Here is a 22879-nt window from a genome sequence, read left to right as displayed (position 1 = left end):
TGCATATTCACTTAGTGCCTACTATATTCACGGCCGTATATCTCACATTTTTGAGGGGGAAATTAAGAGGCCTATTTCTGTTCGAAAAAATGGCTCCACTAAATATCTAATTTTTAAAAAACAGTTCAAACCTTAATTATTTACTTATATTTCTTCAATATAAAAGTGGCAATCGCTGTTTATTATTATATATTTATTCAATATATATTATTTATCAAAAATTTGAAGACATTTGTGTGGTATTTGTTGGAGATTTGTAGTCATTGCTAAAATACCAAAGTTAACTGATTGTCACAAAAATTATTCAAATCAAAGTACATTTATATCTATGTATAATATATTTATCTATAATATATATCTATATTCATGTATATTCTTAAACTATAAGAAAAATTTCAAGAAATGATTCAAAGAACTCAAATAGAAGGTAAATTTTAATTAAGTATATAAACAAATGCTATACAATTTGCATAACATACAGCTTATATTTCCAATTTTAACTTTATTTTTTTCTTTGTTTCTTTTTAATTGTTTTTAAGTTATCATTGGAAAGGAAATCCTTTAATATTTTTTGTTTGTTGTTAAAAAAAACATTGCCAAGAATTTTTGTTGAAAACATAATTCCCAACTTTCATAATTCTCACAAACAAATTTACTTTATGGTGCATATTTATGTACCATGTATGTTGATGGCTTAGTTACAAGCTGTCATTAGAGCATCCCGCAATCGGACTCGGCGAGAATCTCGTACAAGATTTACGATGGCGGTGCATCGGTTTATACGCAAAAGTGCATATTTGGATTTTTTTCCATCGTAAAAATACGCGACCGATGGTCAAAATAAGGTATGGTAATTAATCGGAAAAACCTTTATAGAAATTTTAGAAAAATAAAAACATCGAGATTCTTTCGAGGTTTCTCGAGGTACAATGTAATTCGATGATTTATCACGAGATTTCACTGTAAATACGAAGTATTTCTAATAATACGAGGTATTTGATTAAATTGCGATGGTAATCTCTAAAAAGAGTGAATTAACTGTAAAAACCGATTTAGATTTTCGCAAATTCCCTTCGCAATTAAACACTCCATCGGAAATTAATTTGAAATTTATTCCCTAAGGAGAGAAAACTAGTAAAGCTATAAAAGCTGTAATTTGATTAAAGTTTTTATATTTAGTTGCTACAAACCCATTAGGGATAGCTATTTTACTTACTTTGCTGTAAAAAAGTAACTTTTAAACAAATATTACTTTACATAACTTAGATTAAATTATCAAATATATTTACATTTCAAAGTAATTCATTTTTTAAAAAGTAACGGGTGATTACTAAAAATCTGGACAAAACTAAAAATTAAATAACTTTTAATCTAGAAGACCTATTTTATTATTTTAAAAAGAATAAAATAGCAAATTTATTCTAATTTTAATAAAAAAGTTTATCTTAATTCAACAAGACCTTGTCTTCTTATTGTGTCGAGTCTTCTGCAAGTAGACTCTGCCAAGCGTTGTACCAGCTCTTTGTCGAATTTCTTAAAACAGTAAATTATTCTAGAGCGTAATTGATCCAAATTCTCTGCCTGTCAACCATTTTTGTAAACATTTCCTTTGATACAAGACCAAAAATCCTCAATACAACGACATTCAGGCATATTTGGAGGGTTTTCACTTTTTGTTACAAACTTTATACCATTTTCATTCAAAAACTTAACAGCTTTGTTTGAGTAATGGGCACTTGCTAGATCAGGCCAGAATATGTATTTGGTATTTTTTGTAAGCTGTTTGATGTGTGGTAATAGTTTTTTAGTCAAACATTCATCAACATAAATATACTGGTTAATAGCTGTTCCAGACTGTACAATGTATGGAGTTGATAGGCCAAAAGGCGATATGACCACGTAAACCAATAATTTTTCTTCAAATTTCTTTTTTTCTTTGAATTTAACATTGTTTGGTGTTAATTCGATGTTACGTGAATAGAAATTATCATTACCATTAATTTGGCTGTTCGAGAGAGTAAAATAAGACTCGTCATCAAGAACCCAAATAAAATCTTTATAATTTTTATAAAGCTGACCACACAAACGTCGGTTTTTTGCTCTCTGGCTCTCCGTTCGACTTGGAATCTTATTTATGTTTTGTTTTTCAATGTCTTAGAAATAAGTGACTGAGAACATTTGAAGTTTTTTGAAGCTATACGCTGAGAAATGCCACATTTATGGTCAAAAAGCTTGGTAAGTTGACTGATGGCGCGCTTGGTCATTATTTTCGGCTTTCTACCACTACTAGTTTGCCTTTCAAATGGTTTATCTTCTTCTACACGTTTAATAATTCCATATATAGTCGATCTTGATAAGTTTTCTGCTTCAAAATGAGAAACAGTGAATGATTTAGGTTTATCTGAATTTTCTTGATAAAACTGGTATACACGTTTTCTCCGGAGCTCTTCGTTTGACGTCATTTTTAATACTAAATTTAAAATACTTATATAAAAGTTAATATATATTTCAAAAGAAGAATAAATTTGCAACATTTTAAAAATTGTTTGAAAAAATAAATATTAGTTGCATATAGAAACATAATGTAAGCAACTTTGTCCAGATTTTCAGTAATCACCCGTTAGCATGGTAAAATAATATATTACATCTAAAAATTATTTACATAAAGTTAATTTTAAAAATGCGTAACTTTTACTTGTTAAAATAATTTATTACTAGTAAAAGTAATTAACATAAAAATGCTATTTACACTTTCTTTGTCTATATAAATCAATTTAAAAGTAAGTCATGTGAAAGTAATTTACTTTAAAAGTAATTTTGATTTAAATGGTTTGCGAAATGTAAAAAAAATGTTAAAAAAAAAAGATTTAATCTTTTTATTTTCCGATGGTTTGTGTGGCTTGCAAAATTTTACAGTGATTTTGCGAAAACCTCGTAATTATAGATAAATACATCGGAAATATCACAATTTTAAGAGTTTACAATGTAAATACGATTTATTTTGAAATTACGCGAAAATATCGTACGAAGATGCGTAAATCTCGAAATATATCGGAGACAGAGGATCCAAAATCGAGAAAAACCGGAGTCGAAAAAAATCGAGAAAAAGCTCCGTCGGAGTCGAGAAAAAATCGGAGCTTCGATAAAACTTTGTTATAAATTAAAAAATTAAACTATCTAGTTGATAATTAAACATTGTTCTTATATTTAATTTTTTTATTTTTATATATTTCGATTTATAATTTATAATAAATTTTTTAAAAAATTATATTTTTATATTCCTTAGTACTTAAATATTTTTCTTATCGCAATCTTTTAACGAGCAAGTTTTATCTAATAAATGGCTTTCTAACCAGCATCGGTTAGGAAGAAGGCTTGAACTTTCAGTTAAATGCCCTTCCGTGGTGCTCTGTAATAAAGACTTCTTGGGTTACCAATAGTAAAAACTAAAAAAAGAATATTAAAAAAGTATTTATTCTGAAGATCTTTTAAAATAATATTTTAAAAAGATGAAAACATTTATCATTTCATCAGAAAGTGAACTACGAAACTTTGTGACAAATCTGGAAGACGAGGAGAAAACTCTTTCTGCTTCCGAGGAAGTTGCTTGAATTCTGTGGATGGCTAGTTCAAATTTCAAAACTGCTTCTGATTTCACACCAGTTACTTCGTATTCTTTTAATTGATCGGTGAAGGTCTTGAACTTTTTTGGCTTTTTAGCTGTTGATTGATTTTGATATAAAACTTCTTGAATTTCGACAAAAAAAGATGTCGATTGTGATGGTTCTTCTTGTTTGCTTTTAAGCGCGATCATCTGATTTTGTTTGGAGACTATTTTCTTTTGTTGCAAATAGTTGATCAAATAATTTTGCAGCATAAACTTGAATATCTTTTTTGGAAGCGTAAAAAAATGTGTGGTTTTTATTTTTAAAAAAATCGGGATTGTGCAAATAACGACTTAATGATACCAACATGATGTTTTTACGATTTTCGTATCTGGAGATTAACGCCTCAGCAAAATTAGAACTGATGTCAGTTTCTACAACCTTCAATTTCCTTACTAACGTTTCCATAATGATGTCACACTCCAAAATTGTTGTATTTGGTTTTTCCAATCGAACTGCAGCGTCAGCAATGACTTCCAATAAGTCAGACAGCGATTTTAAGAAATCCAAGTCAATATCATCTAACATGTTTAAGCAGTTTAGTTCTTCGAGTGTTTTTTTTACAGCTTCTAAGCAGTCCAAAAATCTTTTGATCATCTGAAAAACACTGTTCCATCTAGTGCGGTTGTCGAGCAATAGTCCTTTGTCATGCGAAGATCCGTAATTTTTGTGTATTATTCTTTTAAGAACTTCATATCGAAACGATGAATATTTTAAAAACTTAATTAGTATTCGAAGTTTCTGTAGACTTTTTTTGATATTTTCTTCATATTCAATCTCATTCTCCGAATAGTCAATAAGAAACTCTCCTTCAGTCTCTCCATCAGTTTCTGTTTCTGTTTCAATATCCGATTCAGTTTCTTTGTTCACAATTTCGCAACAACCTTTTTTAGCGTATAGCAAATCACAAACACTCAAATGAATTGAATGATTCTGGCAGATTTGATGTGGAAACTTAAACATGGTACCCAATTTCACCATCCAGCTACAGCCATCCGTAGTTTTACCTGCAACATCTTCATCATCTATACCGAATTCTTTTAATTTTTGCAGTATTAAAATGTTTAATGTTTCGGCAGAACTAGGAGACGGCAATTTCACCATTCCTAAACAATATGTTCGGTCGTGATGAACATTTAAATTGTAGTATCTTCTACCTCTATTGCTACACCATTCGTCACCTGTTAGTCCAAATCTTTCTCCTTTTGCTTTCAATGCAGCCAATTACTACTATAAAAGGAGAGTTCTGGCTCATTTTGCTTTTCGCTCTCCGTTGTGTTTTTTTTTATGATTGAGGGAATGAAAATTTTTTTGGTGCCCGTTGTGTTTCTTTTTGATGATTGAAGGTTCATGAAAATTTTTTGGTGCCCGTTCTTTTCATGACAAAACGCGTCATGAAAAAAGTTTAATGGTTGTAAAGGTGTTGTGTGAATTAGGCGTAATAAAAGACTTGACCGAGAAGAAGGTAAAAGCTTCCGGATTGTCCGACTTGCGCGTCGCCGGAGTTGAGAGTGACGACGAGCCTTCTGCCGGCTGATACGCTGGGTATGGAGTCAGCTTCTCCGAAATTTCTGTAAAAGGAAATGGTGGTGGTGGATCCGATGGATGCAGTGGATTGGTAAAGAAGTCCCGTCGATGTGTTGTTGAAGGAAGTTAAATTTGAGCCGTTCCATGACGACAAATAAAAATCTTCCAATCCGGAGGAGGAAAAGAAGCATGTGCTGTCACCGTCATATCCGGGAAAGGAGGTGTAATTGTTGGTGTTGTATGGAGTCCAAGGAGTGAGAACGGTTCCGTTTCCAGGAGGCACATTTCCGTCATACATTCTGACTCGTGATTCCCACCAGTTTCCAGAACCGCCGATGATGTTCATTTTGATGTATTTCAATGACACGCCATTTCCTTTTCCGTTGGTGTTCATCAAAACGTATTCGCTGCCATAAGTGGTGTTTAAATATCGGAATGTGCTGCAGTGCAGCTTGAAAAGAGGGATGGTGGCAGGAATGGAAGCAAGAGTGGAAACAAAAGGTTGAATCCAATACGTAATGGTTGTGGCATTTCTGTTCACCAGTTGAATGGAGACGTCGTTTCTGAAAGGCATGTCCAACGTGAAATATCCTCCCAAGAAAGTGGTGCTGAACATGTTGCATCCTTGCAAAGAATTGGCGTAAAAAGCTCCTCCGAGAGGGGAAAAAAGCAAATCGGTAGCAAGTCCTGTTTGATCCACTCCGATTCCTTCCGTGCTTTCTGCATAATTCCCCACATTGATTTCTCCGTCAGTAAAGATTCGAATAAAAACTTGACCGGGAATGTTTGTGCCAGAGGTGCTGTATAAAGCCAACCACAACCTTCTCAGCACTCCAGATTTTCCGGAAAACGCAAACACTGGCGAAGTGGTTAATGCTGCAACGGTCTGTGACTTGAACCCCAAACTGGTGAAGCTCGAGCTTGGAACAACGCTGGTCAAACTCGATTTTTGCAACAACAAGTCGACGTAGCTTTTTGTCGCTCCGTCTTGTGCGCTTGACGGATCGAGCACATTGATCAATTTGTGAGAATTCAAATCCAAGTCCTCGGTTCCGATCGATGATCCTGACGCATGCGTGTCCACGTAATTTTTGGTGGCTGAATCCGAAGCGGAAACGGGTTCCGCCATATTGGTCAGTTTGTGTGATGTCATGCTGACGTCTGTGTACAAAATATTGGAATAAGCAACTTTGGTGTCGACGTACCCTTTTGTTGCCGCGTCGTGAGAAGTGGTTGGATCAGAGACGTTGAGCAACTTGTGGTTGTTTAAATCCAAGGCTCCAGTGATGGTGCTCGATCCATCTGTTTTAACACACAGACTTGAGCTGACATCGACGTAATTTTTTGTCGCGGCGTCATGAAGATTGGTCGGTTCGTTCAAGTTGATCGCTTTGTGAAAATTCAAATCCAAGTCTGCAGCTCCAATCACCGTTCCTCCTCCTCCTCCTCCTCCTCCTGTCGAATGCGTGTCCACGTAATTTTTTGTGGCAGCGTCGTGAGAGTTGGTTGGTTCTGCCAGGTTGATGATTTTTTGAGAGTTAAAATCCAAATCAGCAGTGATGGTGCTGGATCCGTCCGTTTTGATATAAACGTTGCTTGCAGAGTCTGTTGCAAGATTGTCGAGATAAATGCTGAACTCGTTTCTGTTGAATTTGTCAATCGTTTTTTAAAGGGTGAAAATTTTTTTTCAGATCCTTCAGATCCGTGGAAAATCTTCGATTTTTTAATTCGCAAGTGATCACCAAAGGGTGTTGACAATGTCTTGATATCTGTTGAGAATGTCTTGAAAGCTGTTTCCTTTATCCAATTTTTTCAAGACGTAAAGACACAAGTGACCACAAAAAACCGTGTTTCCTTTTTGAACCCAGTCGCTGTTATAATAAACGGGGCTCTTCAAATATTGAACCAGTTCGACAAGAGGAGGTTGACCGTAAGAATCAAAACTGCATTTCTTATCACCGTCTTTGAACCAACACACCCAATGAAACCCTCCGGTGCTCGAATCCCCCGTGTTGATGATCCCGCATTCTTTTTTTCTCGGTTTTTTCGGCAATATGTCTCTGACAAAAACTCCCCGGAAGTTTTTTATTTTCAGTTTTTTTGCTGCTTCCATCAATTGAAAGTCGCTCAAAGCCTTGTTCGGCAAAACAATTCCTTCGACGTCGATCATTTTGTTTATTTTGTTCATTTTTTTTTTAATTTGTTAATTTTTTCCTCCTCATTTTTGTCTTTTGGTCTCCTCGATTATTCCTCTGCACTCTGAGATCAACATTTTTGACCTATTCGAGATTTCTTTGCTCTGACCCTTGCTCTTTCTCTTGCTCTTTCTCTTGTTCTTGCTCTTGCTCTTGTTCTTGCTCTTGCTCTGACTCTTGCTCTTGCTCTTGCTCTGACTCTTGCTCTTGCTCTGACTCTTGTTCTTGCTCTTGCTCTGACTCTTGCTTTGGTCTTTTTTTGTAATGCCCATAAGCCAACGTATGGATCCCATCATCCAAAATGATTTATTTGTCATCGGCGGCGCTGAGAGAGGTTTTGTTGATCTCCTCCGTGTAAACGTCATGCAAATGGGATCGGATGACGTTCATTTTGTTCATCTGTTCTTTTTTGGTTTCGAGACATTTTTTGTAATCGTCGTGGGTGATGTATTTTTCGACGACATTTGTTTCGACACCTTTGCATTTTTTGTGTTTTTTCTCTTGTTTTTCTTGATGGATTTTGTTAGAGTAAAGTTTTGACCGGAGACCGACAAACTCCTCAATCTGTTTTCCTCCGGTTTCGTCTTTAAACATCCCAATGACCTTTTTGTTTAAACCCACTTTGAACCCGACGCTTTGAATGGCTGGATGGCTTTTGCTGAAATCGCTTGTGTCAAATTTTTCAAGTACATCGTCAGCAATGTCTTTGTAAAAATCGTCCGTTTTGATTTCATAAACCAGCGAGTCCGTGTCTGTCATCAACAGCTTTGCGTCACCATGATATTTTTTTTTGATGAAATCATAATGGAACTCGAACATCAAGGTTTTGCTCAAATCCAAAATGGACATCCCCAAAAAAATCGGTTTGTTGTAAAAAATTGATGTCCTTTTCATGTGAACGGCAATCAAGTTTTCGTCGAAAATCGTGTGCCGGTCGTAATTTGGTTTGGCTGCCAATTTCATCGCCTTTTCCTTTTTTGTCACCAGTCTCACGTCCACTCGCTTTTCAATGTTCTCCATGGTTTTTCCAAACACCGAATTGTTCATCAGCTTGAAAAATTCCTTATCAAATTCGCTGGTTGCTTTTGTTCTCAATTCTGTGTTGATGTCAATGTATGGTTTCATCCAATCCCGTTGCTCAAATTTTATTCCTCGGTGCACCTTTGAAATTTTCATTCCCAATCGTTCATACAATTTCAGGTTTTCACAGTGAAGGACATATTTTTTCTTGTCGTTTAACTTTGGAACGAGCTTGTCCACTTTTCCGATTTCCATTTTCTCAGGGGCCAATGGGTAATCGTTGTGTTCATCGTGAAGGCTTTCCGGATAATCCAAATCAACCTCCAAAATGCACGGAACCGATCTCCAATCGGACAGTTTGTCTTCTGTCATCCATTCGAATCCTCCAACGGGAAGAGGTTTGCTCATTGCCCATCCGTACAGGTTGTTTGCGTCCAAGTACTGGATGAACTTTGACGGTTGACTTGGATCGTGCGAGTCTCCCATGTATTTGTTGTTCGATTTTCCATGCCGATTGGAGATCATGCTGACCCCTCCACGTGTTCCTTTTTGGATCATTCGAAGCATGTCTGGGTCGCTCAACAACTCCAATTTTATTTTTGTCATTTTCAAACAAGCGTCCCATGCCAACCCTGGAGATGTGTAATACCAGGCTGGGTCGAGCTTGTAATTTTTCATGCAAACGTCTCTGAAATTTTCAAAGACATCCGCCAAAATCAAAACGTCCGACACGTTGTACAAATCGTGATATTCTCTGAACGTTTTGCATTGAAACGTGTTCCAAACCGTTTGCGCATGCGCGTAATTTTCATCGCTTATTCCCTTGTGTCTGAGTTTTGAGAAAAACGCTTCTTTTGGTGGCAATTGTGTTTCATGAAATTTTTCGAATGTGTCCATCCAATCATATGGATAAACTCCTTTTTTGCACAACAAATCGAATTTTTCTCCTTCAAAATATTTTGAGAGGTTTTTGAACTCTTCCGTCTTTAAATTTTTTGACAAAGTGTCCAAACTGGAGGCCATGAATTTAAAACTGTCGATGAACCTCAATTCAATTTTTTTGTCTTTCGGTTTTCCGTCTTTCCCAATGTATTCCCCCACTTTGATTTTTTTCGAGAAGCTGATGTATTTTTTCTCGTTGCATGGGATGCAGGTTATTTCTCCACCCAATTTTTTGATGAACAAATGGCTGTCGTAACCTGACAGATTGTGAAAAACGACAGGAATGAATTTTGGGACTTTGCATTTTAAATTGCATTCGTTGTGTGCCGCTCCACGATATTTTCCAGTAAAATAACAGTGATCGCGCACCTTTTCTGCATCGAGAATTTTTTCTTCGCAAATGTGACAAACCGTCGCTGATTTGAAATTATTTTCGTCGTCTTTTGTGAAAACCATATTTTTTTTCAAGTTTTTCCAAAAATTTCTTTGATTTCTTTTTCCAAACTTTCGACAAAAAATTGAGCCACGTCTTGGTTTTCGTTTGACGATTCGGAAATGGATGGTTCGCCATCATAGACGGTTTCGTCAAAACATTTGATGTGAAAGACAAAGGAGCTCGGGACGTGTCTTTGAAACTGTTTGGTGTAAGACTGGTTTGGGTTCTGTTCACACGAGTCCATCGGTTTGACAAAACTTTCAAAATCCGCGTAAACGATGAATGGAACCCTCATCGACCTTTCGATGTGCTCAAATTTCATGAACGAATTTTTTGGAGGAAGATCCATTCGAACCGCGCTGTGCTCTCTGCAATAGGTTGAATGCTTTGAAAGATCTTCCTCGCTTTTCATCCCCTGCAAGCAATTTCTGCAAAAATATTTTCTCCCGTTTCTGTTGGATGCTTGGGAGGAGATGAGTCGACTCAGATTTTTGATCAGACAATAATGATTTGTTTTTTCGTCTGAAATAAGCATCAAATCGATTTCATGCTTTCTGTTCAAGCACTTCTATATTCGCAAAGGGTAGATGGATTTTTTTTCGCAACCGAAAACGTTGACGCTGATGTCTTGATTATTCACTTCAAACTTGTCAATATTATGGTAATCAACAGGAAATTCAATCCCTTCCCAATTTATTTTTTTTGATTTTTCGATCAAGTCAATCCTTTCTCCGTTTTTTTCTTTCATGTTCAACGCTCTGGTGACACTCCACTTGAAGCACTCATTGTCTTTGTTCTCCATGTTGATGATTGCTTTTTTGCTCGATAGAAAATCGTCGAGAGGGATATAAGACCTACCACCGATGGGTCTGTAGTCAATTAAATTGATGTCCATTTTCAAGATGGCTGACACTGTGCAATTCGAGCCCATTTTGTTGTATTTTTCCATGTTTTCCAGGATCTCCTCTTTTGCTTTTTCATAAAATTCTCCCAAGTTCGTCGACTCCAAAACAATCCCAGCTTTTGACAAAAAAGGAACGATTCGATGCACCTCCTCTCCAGTTGTAAGGTTAACGCTCTCCATATCGATTGTCAAAACGAGGCTCGCTTTTTTGTTTTTATTCTCTTGAAGAATTTTTATCACGCCGTCTTTTGCCAAATTCAAAAAGTCTGAAGCGTCCTTTTGGTTTCCTTTGACTTGATGCGAAAATTGTTTGGCAACATGTCTCAGCGCGTGATCGGTCAAATGAAAATCAATTGGTGGGATTGCGAACACGAGCGATTTGAGAGACGTGATTCTTTTTTTCAACTCTCTTTTTGTATTTTTCAATCTTTTTTTCACCATCTCTGGAACGTATGGATCAACAAACTCAAGCAAGCTGTTGAAACTGCTGACAGCAGCATTTGTCACAGACGTCGCAAACCTTGAAAAAACTCCAGGAACCATCACAGGAGACGAATCTGGAACAGGAGCGTCAAGCATATATTGTGATGACGGCATTGGAGGAAGAGCTGGTTTTTGAGGAAGAGCTGGTTTCGGAGCGATGACAGGCTTTTGAAGAAGAGCTGGTCTTGGTGGAATTGTTGATGGTTTCGGAGCGATGGCAGGCTTTTGAACAGTTTGACTCGAAGCAATCGCAGGACGCGGAGCAGGAACCGGGCTTTGAGCAATTGACCTCGCATCTATCGTCCGTCTACGAGCAACAGGATGAGGGCCAATGACAGGTCTTGTTGTTTTTATTGCCTCAACGAGCTGTTCCCTGGTCATTTTTGTGTAACCTTTTATCGCGCGTTCCTTGGCTTCACTTCGCAATTTTGTCAGAGATTTCTCTTTGACTTTTTTCTCTTTGACAGTTTTGCTTTCCATTTTTTTATTCTCAAGAAAACTGTTTAGCTCAAATTCAATTTTTTCGGTCTTGCTGATTTTTTTGGTTTTTCCGATTTTTTCGGACTCGCCGATTTTTCGCATTTTGTTTTCCATTTTTATTACATCAAGAAATTTTTTTTCAAAATCAATTTTTTTCAATTCTTTTTTCCGAGAATTGAAAAATTTTTTTTTCATTTTTTGGACTTGGAGTTTTTTTTTCATTTTTTTGGACTTGGAGTTTTTTTTCTGTTTTCGAGCTTTTCTGAATTTAAAATCTCAATCTTGATCCCATCCTCCACTTTTCCATCTCGACGCTCCAAATATCCCCAGCCATGTCCAGTCTTTTTCATTGCTTCGTAAGGGGATCTGTATTCAACCACCTCACCTGTTTCAATGTTGGTCGTTTTCACAGACACAGGTTTTTTTCGAATCGAACCAAGCCTCTCGTATTTTGGGTCGATCGGTTTTTTCACATTTTCCGTTTTCACATTTTCTTTTTTCGGTCGACCCACTTGTCTGCATTCTTTTGCACCTTCCAAAAGCGAATCTTTGCTTACGAGATTGCTCTCAACCGCAATCATCATCAAAGTCAACAAATTGTTTGAGGTTTTTGTGACACCATTTTCTCTCAGCAAATTTTTCAGATAATTTTTTGTGATCCTCATGTTTTATTTTTGAAAAGAAAAAATTTTTTTAAATCAATTTTTTTGTCAAGAATCTCATGACGGTCTTTTTGACGTGATAAAAAGCGTTCATGTTGTTTCCGTCTGAAGAAAATTGGATCAATTTGTCGGAAATGATCACTGCGAAAATAACGGTGTTTTCTGGCACAGCCGTTCTGAATTTCAGGTTGACAACCAATTCAGCCGTTTCGGAAACAACTCTTTCCTTTTGCTTGCTGATGTCGACAAAAAACAACGGAAACAAATTTTTATATTCAAGCAGAGTCAAACCTGATTGGCAAACAAGTTCGTTTGTTCCATAATATTTTTCATCAAACAGGAACGTGTCGGAATGAGCCATGACCATTTTCTTTTCCCCAAAATTCAGGTCGTAATTGTAATTTGGATATTTGATCCCATTGACGGTCACGAAAAAATTGTTGATGTCGCAATGATCGAACACGGCTGGATTTGCGGTTTGACTGGAACCTCTGTTTGTCTGAAGACCAAACACGATAAATCTCGGAACGCTTTTGTCTGTGATCCTTCCAAGGGTCCAAGTGAATTCTGTGAGACCCGCTGGAATGGCTTGCCTTTCGACTTTGTTTGCTTTGTAAGCAACTGGAACGGTGATTTTCTTTGACATCAGGTTCAAAAATTCGGATTTTTTCAAAACATCAAGCTCAATCCTTGACATGAAAAGTCGGAATTTTTTGATGTCGATCATTCCTGCAGTAACAGTTCCGGCTCTGTAAATGGCGTCATCGTATTCTTTTTTTGTGAAGGTGATCGTGTGTCTGAATCCGTAAACGACTTTGTCGTAAGTTTCGCAAAAACCAAAAATGTGCTTTAAAGGGATCCTGAACGAAAATGCGCCAATGGATGTGGTGTCTGCAAACAAGTGGTCTCGCCTGACGTTGAATCCTGTGGTTCCAGTTGCGTTTGAAGTATCTTTGTACCACATTTGCTTCAAACCATCGGCAAGCTGAAAACCGAAAGGATATTTCAACAATCCAAGCATGGTTGTTCCCTGACCTGGATACATGACTCTTTCCACTTGCTGTCCTGATAAGTCGTAAGTGACGTCACTGAACAAATACATGATGGCGTTGTTCACCAAGGCAATGTTGTCTGCTGCTGCGTAAGCTGTCCCGTCTTGTTTTTTCAGAACCCCTTCGACGAGGATGTAAGCCTCAGACGGAAGTGTCTGCACAGATTGGCAATCAATCTCAAAAACGATCGATCCTGAAGAATTTAAATCGATATTCGTCGGAAGGTACTCGAAAAAATCAACTTTTTCAATGCCTGTGTCGTATACAGGCTTTTCGTCAATTATTAATCTGTCGGTGTTGATCATTTTTTAAAATGAGAAAAAAAAAAATCACCCAATCAAAAGACCGCTCCCCATTTTGACCAGATCTTGGATTCTTACTGCGTTCTTTTTTGTCATTTTCTTTTTTATGGACGAACCAAACATTTTTTTTTGCAGCTCTTCCATCGGATTAACAGACTCATATTGCTTTGCCACATCGTTTAAAATCATGCTTGGGTTTGGCGTTCCTGTCTTGGCGTAAACTTTTTCAATCGCTTTTTTTCCTTTGTCGATGGCAACGTCTCTGGCGGTGGATATGGCCGAAGAGGCTAATTCTTTTCCGGCAGATCTGGCGGCTGTGATCGCTTCTCTTCCAATTTCGCTTGCTGCTGCTTTCCTCAATAAATGAAGAGACGACTTTGATGCGTTTGAAGCGATCATTCTCCTCAAAAAATTTTTAAACGTGTCAACGATCCCTCCTCCGATGACGTTCTTTTTCAAATATCTTCTGTTGTTCACAATGAGCATTTTTTTTTTTAAAGAAATTTTTTTTTTTCGTGTTTCACGACAAAATGTATTTTTGGATCGATCGATATTCCTCTTTGTTGATTTCCCCCTGCCTCAAAAGCTCATCACAAATGGCAACAGCTTCGTTTCTCGATGCGATATTTCCAGCATGACCAGCAGCGATGCTCAAACTGAGTCGTTGCACAAGAGCATTTGGATCGCTCGGAAGAATGATCACTCCATAACCTTTTTTTCCCCTCGTTTTTGTGTAATTTTTTTCCCAAATTTTTGAAACAATCTTTTCCCACTTTTCGCTTCTCGAAGATTTTGGTGCGGTCGGTCTCCCTTCTCTCTCCATTGCATGCGTTTCAACCAGTATTTTTTCATAATTTTTCAAGTCCTCGTCTGTCACCTTTGTCATATCAGGTCTTGATCTTGTGATCAACTCCCAAAAACCTAAAGTCCCCTCAAACTTTTCACCATCAATAACGACGTCGTTTTCATCGATGGTGATTTCTTTGTTCCCAATAAACATTTTTCCTCGTTCTTTTGCGTGAATTCCAAAAACTCTGTCTGCAGAAAATTTTTTGGCAGCGTATTTTGACAAATATTCCAATGCTGTGTTTCCAACATTCATTTTTCCAAACGTTTTTTCAGCACTATTTGAACTTTCAAAAGACATCTCGCTTTCTGGAAAAGTCAAAGCCAGCGGACTTCTGTCAAACTCTTTGTATGCGATTCTCTTCATCTCGTTTTTAACTTTTTCGTTGCTCTCGATCAACGGTTGAAAAAACTTGGACAGATCAGTCTGATAATTCACATCTGAAACGTTCCGGTTGATGCTCTCATTGTAAAGCTTCTCCCTGTTGGCCATGTAATTTTTCACAATCTCATCTCTCTTTTTCGGGTCTTGACTTTTGAAGAATTCCATTTTTGAAATGCGCAGAAAAAAACTTAAACACAAACGAGTTTGCGTTTGCGTTCATTTTCCCTTTTTTGAAAATGCTGTTAAACGCTTGAATGGCTTCTTCTCTTCCTTTTTGGATCAACGACTCTTTTGTCAATTCGTCAATGGTGCTTTTTGTATTTGTCCGGATTTCTTCAGCCATGACCTTAAATTTTTGAAGCTCGCTGAGAACTAATTCATATTCGGAATCGCTCACAAACCCGTCCATGAGCGATTTTGAAATGTGGTCGCCAATCGTGTTCAATTTTGACTCGGAAAGAACCTTTAATTTTTCGTGCTTTTCAGCCTTCAACATCATTTTTTTGTTTTGATGGTTTCCGAAAATGGACAAAGCCCCCAATCCAATTGCAACCCCCTCGCATGCAATCGAAACTGGAGTGGCAACGACGGTTGACAAAAGGGCAACCCCTGTAATCCCCAAAACAATGCACACCGTTTGCAACCCATCGTCAGCGAAACGAATAATTTTCGACACTCGATGTTACTTTTTGCTCAAAGCCATTCTCTTCACTTTTTCATCCTCCATTTCTTTTTGGATCTCGCTTATTTTTTGAAGCCGGTAAACATGACCTCTATCCGTCGGAGCTGTTGGAAGAGTCGGATAAATTTTTTCAGTGTTTTTGATTATCTCCATCTTTTTAACAAAGACGGATTTTTTTAATTCGAATCGATGTGATTTATTTTGCAAAGCATTTCGCCTTTTTTGATAATGACGTCATTGATGCTGTTGTTGGTTATGTCCAAAATGATGTCATCCACAGACTCAGAAAAAATGGCATCGTTTTTGTAAAAGTTCAATCGGATGCTGATTTTGTTCATCAGAGTGACGACAGCAATCCCTTTTTCAAATTGCAGTCCAACAGACAACGATATTGACGTGTGAGCAAGAGCAGCAAATTTAATGTCTTTCTGAGCAAAAATCTCATGGTGGCCGTGTATGTTAAAACAGTTTGGATGATCCAACTCTTTTTTTGCCACAACAATATTTTGCGATGTCTTTTTTTGCAGGTTTTTGATTGTCTCCACCAGGTTTTCAAGCTCTTTGATTCTTTCCACCAAGTTTTCCAAATTTTTGGCTCGATCCGACTCTTTGAATTTTTCCAACTCTTTGATCCTGTCATCCATGTGTCCCAAATACATTTTCGAGATCTCCAAACTCGAATCAACATGTCTTTCTGCAGATGAAACGTTTTTGAAAAACTTGTGAGGGGCATGCATTTTTAATATGAAAAGAAAATGTTTTAACTCATTTTTTTTTCATTTTTTTTTTTTATTTTTTTTCGTGTTTTCACATTTCTTCGTCAGATTCCATTTCCCCCAAATCCAAATCATCACCCATGATGCTTTGAACTGAAGACACCTTTTTCGCAATGATCACTTCTGGAACTCTAACCTGAATGGACTCGATCTGAGCTCCAACAAAAACACCTTCAATTTTCAAAGAGGCGACGACGTTGCACTTTTGTCGAACATATTCCAAAGGGCACACCTTCACCAGCTCTTTCGCTTTCTTTTTTAAAAACAAAGAAGACACTTCAATGCCTTTCTCGCTTTTCTTTGTGAACAACTTTCCGAAAAAAATGGGTGAGGCATTCGGATTATCGGATTTCTTTTTCAAAATGGACAAGTCCTCTGTCATTATTTTCTTTGTTCTCCCTCCCTTTTTCAAAGTGGGAGTCATTTCCTTGACTTTTCAGTCACATCGATGAACTTTTTTTCTTTTTCGCTCATCCCTTTTTTCTCGTCGAAACCGAGAAAGGACATGGAATATCCCTCCAGTTCTTTCGTTCCAAAGTTGCAGTTCTCAAACATGCCAAGAGAAAACAAAACGGGCGTTCTCAAAATGAAAGGCTCTTTCCCAGAGGGGTACTCATAAAAGAGCGGAATCTTTTGGTACTGAATGGGTTTGGTTGCGGAATAAATCTCTCCAACCGACAATTTGCTCTCATCAAAATTTCCGACCGTCACGAAATTCGTCATTTTAATAAGAAAAGAAAATTTTTTTTAACTCATTTTTTTCAAACGGATCAATTCGTCATTTTCAGCCCATGAGTTGAACGAGTCTGGATATCCTTTCCATTTGACCAGTGATTTGCTTTTTGTTCGGCGAACGATTTTTTCAATCCTGAATATTTCTTGATGCGTCTTTTGCATCTCCTGCTCGTAAAAAGTTCCTTGAATGTCTTCACCGTTGGCGTCAGTGATTTTGTACGTTGGTGGATCCGTTCGCTGAACTTTGGACACTGTGAAAACCTCCTCGGTCCATCTCGGCGTGTACCCTTTTTCAAAATAGGGCTTCTTTTTTGTGATCCTCACTTGATCACCTATTGAAAATTTCGGCTCTGGTCTTTCTTTTGGCATCTTTCCATTCAGGTTCATCCAGACCATATTTTTGTTCTTTTCCTCGCTTGCTTCAATTGGCGTCATTTTGATGGACGAGTGCTTTGTGCTGTTGTAATTTTTCACCGTTTCGTCCAAAACGTCAATGTATCGATTGGTGCTGTTGGCTGAAAAATATTTGAACATTCTCTCTTTCATCGTTCTGTTCCATCGCTCAACGACACAGCTTTTTTCCTCGTTTTCAGTGGAATATAATTGAACACCCAGCGATCTCACGTGCTTGTTGTGAAATTCTTTTCCTTTGTCCACCCACATTTTGGCACATTTTCTCTCATCAAAAATCTTTTTCAACGCTTCAGACACTTCAAGACCCGTTTTGCTTTTCAACGGAACGATCCATCCATACTTTGAAAACACGTCGATCACCATGAGCAAATATTTGACGCCATTGTTGAACTTTGAAAACGATTGCATGTCAACCAAATCGACAGCCCATATTTCATCGATGTCGTTCACAAACACTTTTCTTTTTTTAAAATGACGAATGACCGGTTTGTGAAGCTCCTCTGCAAGCTGATCCGTCCATTTCAGGGGAATTTTTTTTTTTTTGCAGAGACACCCAATCCGAATTTGGCTTTGGCTTTGATGATGGGCGTGATAAGCTTTCTTTCGTTTATTTCTTTTTGAGTGGGGTTTGGAATGGAGTTCATCTCTTCAAGCATCATTCGATCCGCCAAATTTCTGCTTTGAACGTCGGTCAAATATTTATAAGCCAAATCGTGGTGATATGCCGCATTGTCCACTCTGTCCACCGGTTTGCTCCACTCCTGATACATGTCGGTGGATGTGAGCCTTTTGTCCAGGTTTGTGCCAGGCCCTGCAAAATTCATTCCTGGAACATGCATCTCTCCTGGAAATTTTGCCCACGGAAGCTTTATTTTTTTTGAAAAATTGTTGATCGATTCGACCAAGTCACCCCCTTTTGTTGCATGCGAAGAAACAAACTGGCATTTGGTCGTTCCACAAGAATCACATGTTCCTTTGATCATGTTTCTGTTGTTTTTTGAGACCTCGTTTCTCAAATTAATTGTTTCAGTTTCTCTTTTGCATTTGACACAGAACATTTTTTTTCAAACAAAAAAAAAATGGAAGTGACCGATTTGTCATGGAATATTGGGAAAAGCAAAAGAGACAACAACCCGCTTTTGCCGAGAAGCATTCGAGGAATCATCGTTGGAAAGTCCGGTTGCGGAAAAACAACGCTGCTTCTCAATTTACTGCTCAAACCTGGATGGTTGGATTATAACCACTTGCAGGTCTTTGGGAAATCTCTTTTCCAGCCCGAGTACAAAATACTCAAAAACTCGTTCGAAAAAAATTTGCCAAAAGAGATCATCCTCGATTTGTTCAAGGTGCAAAAAGAAATGGAAAAATTGAATTTAAACCCAGAATGCGTCATCAACGACCTTTCAAAAAATTTTTCCGAAACCGAGGACATGAATTGCCAATTTTTCGAAACGGCTGACGATGTTCCTGAACCTGAAGATCTTGATTCAACCAAAAACAATTTGATGATCTTTGAAGACCTTCAATTGACTAAACAAAACAAGTGCGAAAAATATTACATCCGAGGAAGACACTCCAACGTCGACTGCTTCTACCTCGCTCAAAATTATTTCATGCTCCCAAGGCAAACGATCAGAGAAAACACCAACTTTATTTGCCTCTTTCCTCAAGACTCAAAAAACGTTGATCACATTTATCGAGACCACGTTTCGAGCGACATGAAAAAAGATGAGTTTAAAAAGTTTTGCAGACATTGCTGGTCTGAACCTCACGGATTTGCGGTGATTGATTTGTCGTCAAAAAAGCACGATGGAAAATATCGAAACGGATTCGACGATTTTTATTTTCCGAAAGAAGCCATATGAAAAATTTTTTCGTCCATTAAAAAAAATGTCAGGCATCATCATCGATGTAGATGGAACATCCAACATAATTCAAACAGAATTTTTGGACAAAATCGTCTTTGAAAAAGAAAAAAAATATGAGATGGCTTTTCTCGGTCTTGAGACGTACAACAGCTTTCCAAACATCGCCAGCAAAAACAATTCTTTCAGGTACAGCATGACCAACGGTGCTAATTGAGAAAACGTCATCATTCCAGAAGGAAGCTACGACATCATCGACATCAACAATTATTTGCAAAAAATCGTCTCAAACACAATCAAAAATTATGCGTCTCAGAGCTCAAGTTACGTCACCACAAACAAAATCAGTTACTCCCCCGAAAACATCAAGATTGGATCCAATTCAAACACTTTGAAATCAACCGTCAAACTCGGAGTAAATTATTTGATGGACCTGAACGTCGAAAACAGCATCGCCTCTCTTTTGGGCTTCACAAAAAGACAATTGGACTCCAATTCCGAATACGAGTCCGACGACATTGCCAGAATCACAAACGTCAACACGATCAGAATCGTCAACAACGTCATCGGGTCAGCATACATCAATGGCTCACAACTCAATTGCATTTACTCCTTTTACCCCTCTGTGGGTCCTGGATTCAAAATCATCGAAAGACCTCCCCATTTGATCTACCTCCCTGTCAAAGTACCAGAAATTTCCACGATGATCACACGCATCGTCGATCAAGACGGAAATTTAATCGACTTTCGCGGAGAGGACATCACGATCCGTTATCACATTCGAGAAGTGAAATAATTTTTTCCGGCATTAAAAATGAGCAATTACATTCGTGTCAAATTAAATGTGTCTCAGGGACAGATCGACAAAATAAAAAAATCTGTCATTGAAGGAAAACCCGCGAGCATCCGCATTTCAAATGAAAATCTTCACGGAAACGACATTTTGCTTTTAACAGAAAGACAACACCAAAAAATTTTTGACGCTCTCAATCGAGGAGTTGGAGTCACCATAAAAATGAGCAAAACTCAATTGGAACACAACGCAAAAGTTGAAGGAGGATTTCTTGGTGCTCTTTTGCCTTTATTGGGAAGGGTTGCAGCCAAAGCCGTCCCAGTTTTTGGAAAGGCCGCTTTGGGCGGTGTCGCCTCTTCTCTCGGTTCCAATATGATCGACAAAATTTTGGGAAGTGGAATAAAATCAGAAGGAGGGTTTCTTCCTTTTCTTTTGCCTTTATTGGGTGCTCTTGCACCCACTTTGATCGAAAAAATTGTTGGAAATGGTATTGGTTACCTCAAAAGCAATGGAAAAGGAATGAAAATTGCCACATACAAAGGAGACGGGCTGTTTTTAACACCCTGGGTCACAGGAAGCTCAATCAAAGATGGATTATACTTCAAAAGAGACAGAAAATATGTACCCATCTTGTCTTGATTCATTCTCAAAAAATCATTCAAAAAATTTTTTTTCTTGGCTTAATAAAATGAACGGAAAAACAAGGATCTTGAGACATGACGACGACGGAACAATTAAAAGCATAAAAACACTTGACCCCATTGAACACTTAAGGAACAAAGGATTTGGATGGCGTGAAATTGAAATTTGCAAATCAATTCTCGAACAAAAACATGAACAAGAGAATGAACAAAGAAAAAAAGAAATTTTCCGCGCAAGATTCAAATACCTTTACAACCATTAAACTTTTTTCATGACGCGTTTTGTCATGAAAAGAACGGGCACCAAAAAATTTTCATGAACCTTCAATCATCAAAAAAAAACACAACGGGCACCAAAAAAATTTTCATTCCCTCAATCATCAAAAAAAACACAACGGAGAGCGAAAAGCAAAATGAGCCAGAACTCTCCTTTTATAGTAGTAGTCCAATTCAGCAATCATTAAACATTTGGCTTCAGCATGAAACATCTTAACTTTTTCCGAAATTGTGGACGCTGACTTGGGCAAACTATGCCCATAATTTTCAAAAAGCATTCTTAGTGTTTCAGATTGAGTTATGGACCTAATCGAGTATTCATCAAGAGCTGTCAACTTGGCAAGAAGATAGTTTAACGATATCTTAGTCAAAACTGGTCTGGAACTGGATGGTTTTAAATCTATTTTCTCGCAACCTTTGATGTGACCAATTAGGCCGTTTGTGCTGCTTCCTGGACAAGCGATTCTTTTATGGCATTTTTTCAATCTCCGTATTTTTGTTTACAATATCTTTGCTTAAAAATTAAAAAATTCTTGCTTTTTGACAAAAAAAGATATTTTATTATGCATTGAATTTTATTATACCGCAACTGATTTTTGTGGATTTAAAAACTTCTATTATTAAAAAGATACTATTATAATCAAAAGAGTTTCTGAAATAGTACAATGGAAAAGTACGAGTATGTTCTATTATATGGTTTGGAATAGAATAAGCTTTTTTTTTGAGGTTTTTTCCACCACCACCACTTGTCCCACTGTGCATTACTAATTGCTTTGCGATGTAAATTTGTGTTGATATTGAACAAAGAGAACACTTATATTTTGAAAACAACATGAACTATTGTAAAAGCAGCGTAGAAATAAAATAAGAATTAAATTATTTTACGAGTAAAAATTGATATTTTCTAAAAACCTCGTCGAAGTTCCGTCGAGGTTTCTCGATTTCTCTCGAACTCCGAAACTCCGAAAAACCGAGAAAAATCCGACGAGACGGAGTTCCGAATGGATCCATTGATCGGAGAGTGCGTGAAATTCTCCCCATCGGCCTCGGACTACATCGCACCTCCGATGTGATACCATTCCTCACCATCGTATCATATCGGAGCCACCTTTATAAACTATTTCTCACATGGGAATTTACGCATTTACGCAATTTTCGATGGCAGGATGCTCTAGCTGTCATCACATAATCATATCCATCATTCAGGAGTTCCTCAACAAGCACTGCTTAAGCACGTAGAGTGACTACAAATGCTGATGCAGTTTGATTTGTGAGGGTGAATTCAGGTGAAAGAGAACACTGATCGATCCAATCAGCCAGACCTTGGTAAATTATAATATATTCTAGTTACATTATGTTTTGTACATTCCATTTAGTGTGTTATATTATATGCACCAATGTATATTTTTAAACTCAATACAAACTGTAAATGATGTAATTCCAAGTAAAGCCTTGGTGGGCTTCACTTTACATGTTAACATTTAACATCAAGATATACTTTGTAGAAATTTGATATCTATGAATGAGTTTTATTCTCGTTTAAGAAAATAGAAAATTTTTTTCTACTTTCTTATCAAGATGTACATCCAATAATTCATTCTTCTCATAGTTCAGTCTGTTTATGAGTCCTTCATAACATGCTATTAAAATTTATGAATAAATCAACTTTTAACCTAAACATGCTACATTCGACTTGTGTATGGCATTTTGGATTTATTTTGACACAGAAAAACTTAAATTCTTAAAAAAATATTTATTTTGGAAAAAAAGTTGAAATTAATTTTTACTCCTCATGATT

The 22879-nt window shown here is 37.2% G+C and overlaps 1 pseudogene; it reads right to left on the bottom strand.

Moving 5' to 3' along the window:
* Window positions 1-1584: 1584 nt before the first annotated feature.
* On the bottom strand, window positions 1585-21843 carry LOC149891427 (uncharacterized; annotated as a pseudogene).
* Window positions 21844-22879: the final 1036 nt, after the last annotated feature.

Source organism: Hydra viridissima, unplaced genomic scaffold, assembly GCF_058129835.1.
Source record: "Hydra viridissima isolate aposymbiotic clone 2 unplaced genomic scaffold, HvirCarnegie_v1 scaffold_2, whole genome shotgun sequence".
NCBI classification, from domain to species: Eukaryota; Metazoa; Cnidaria; class Hydrozoa; order Anthoathecata; family Hydridae; genus Hydra; species Hydra viridissima.
The sequence above is the reverse complement of the archived record's forward strand: the minus strand, read 5'-3'. Positions and strand labels throughout refer to the sequence as shown.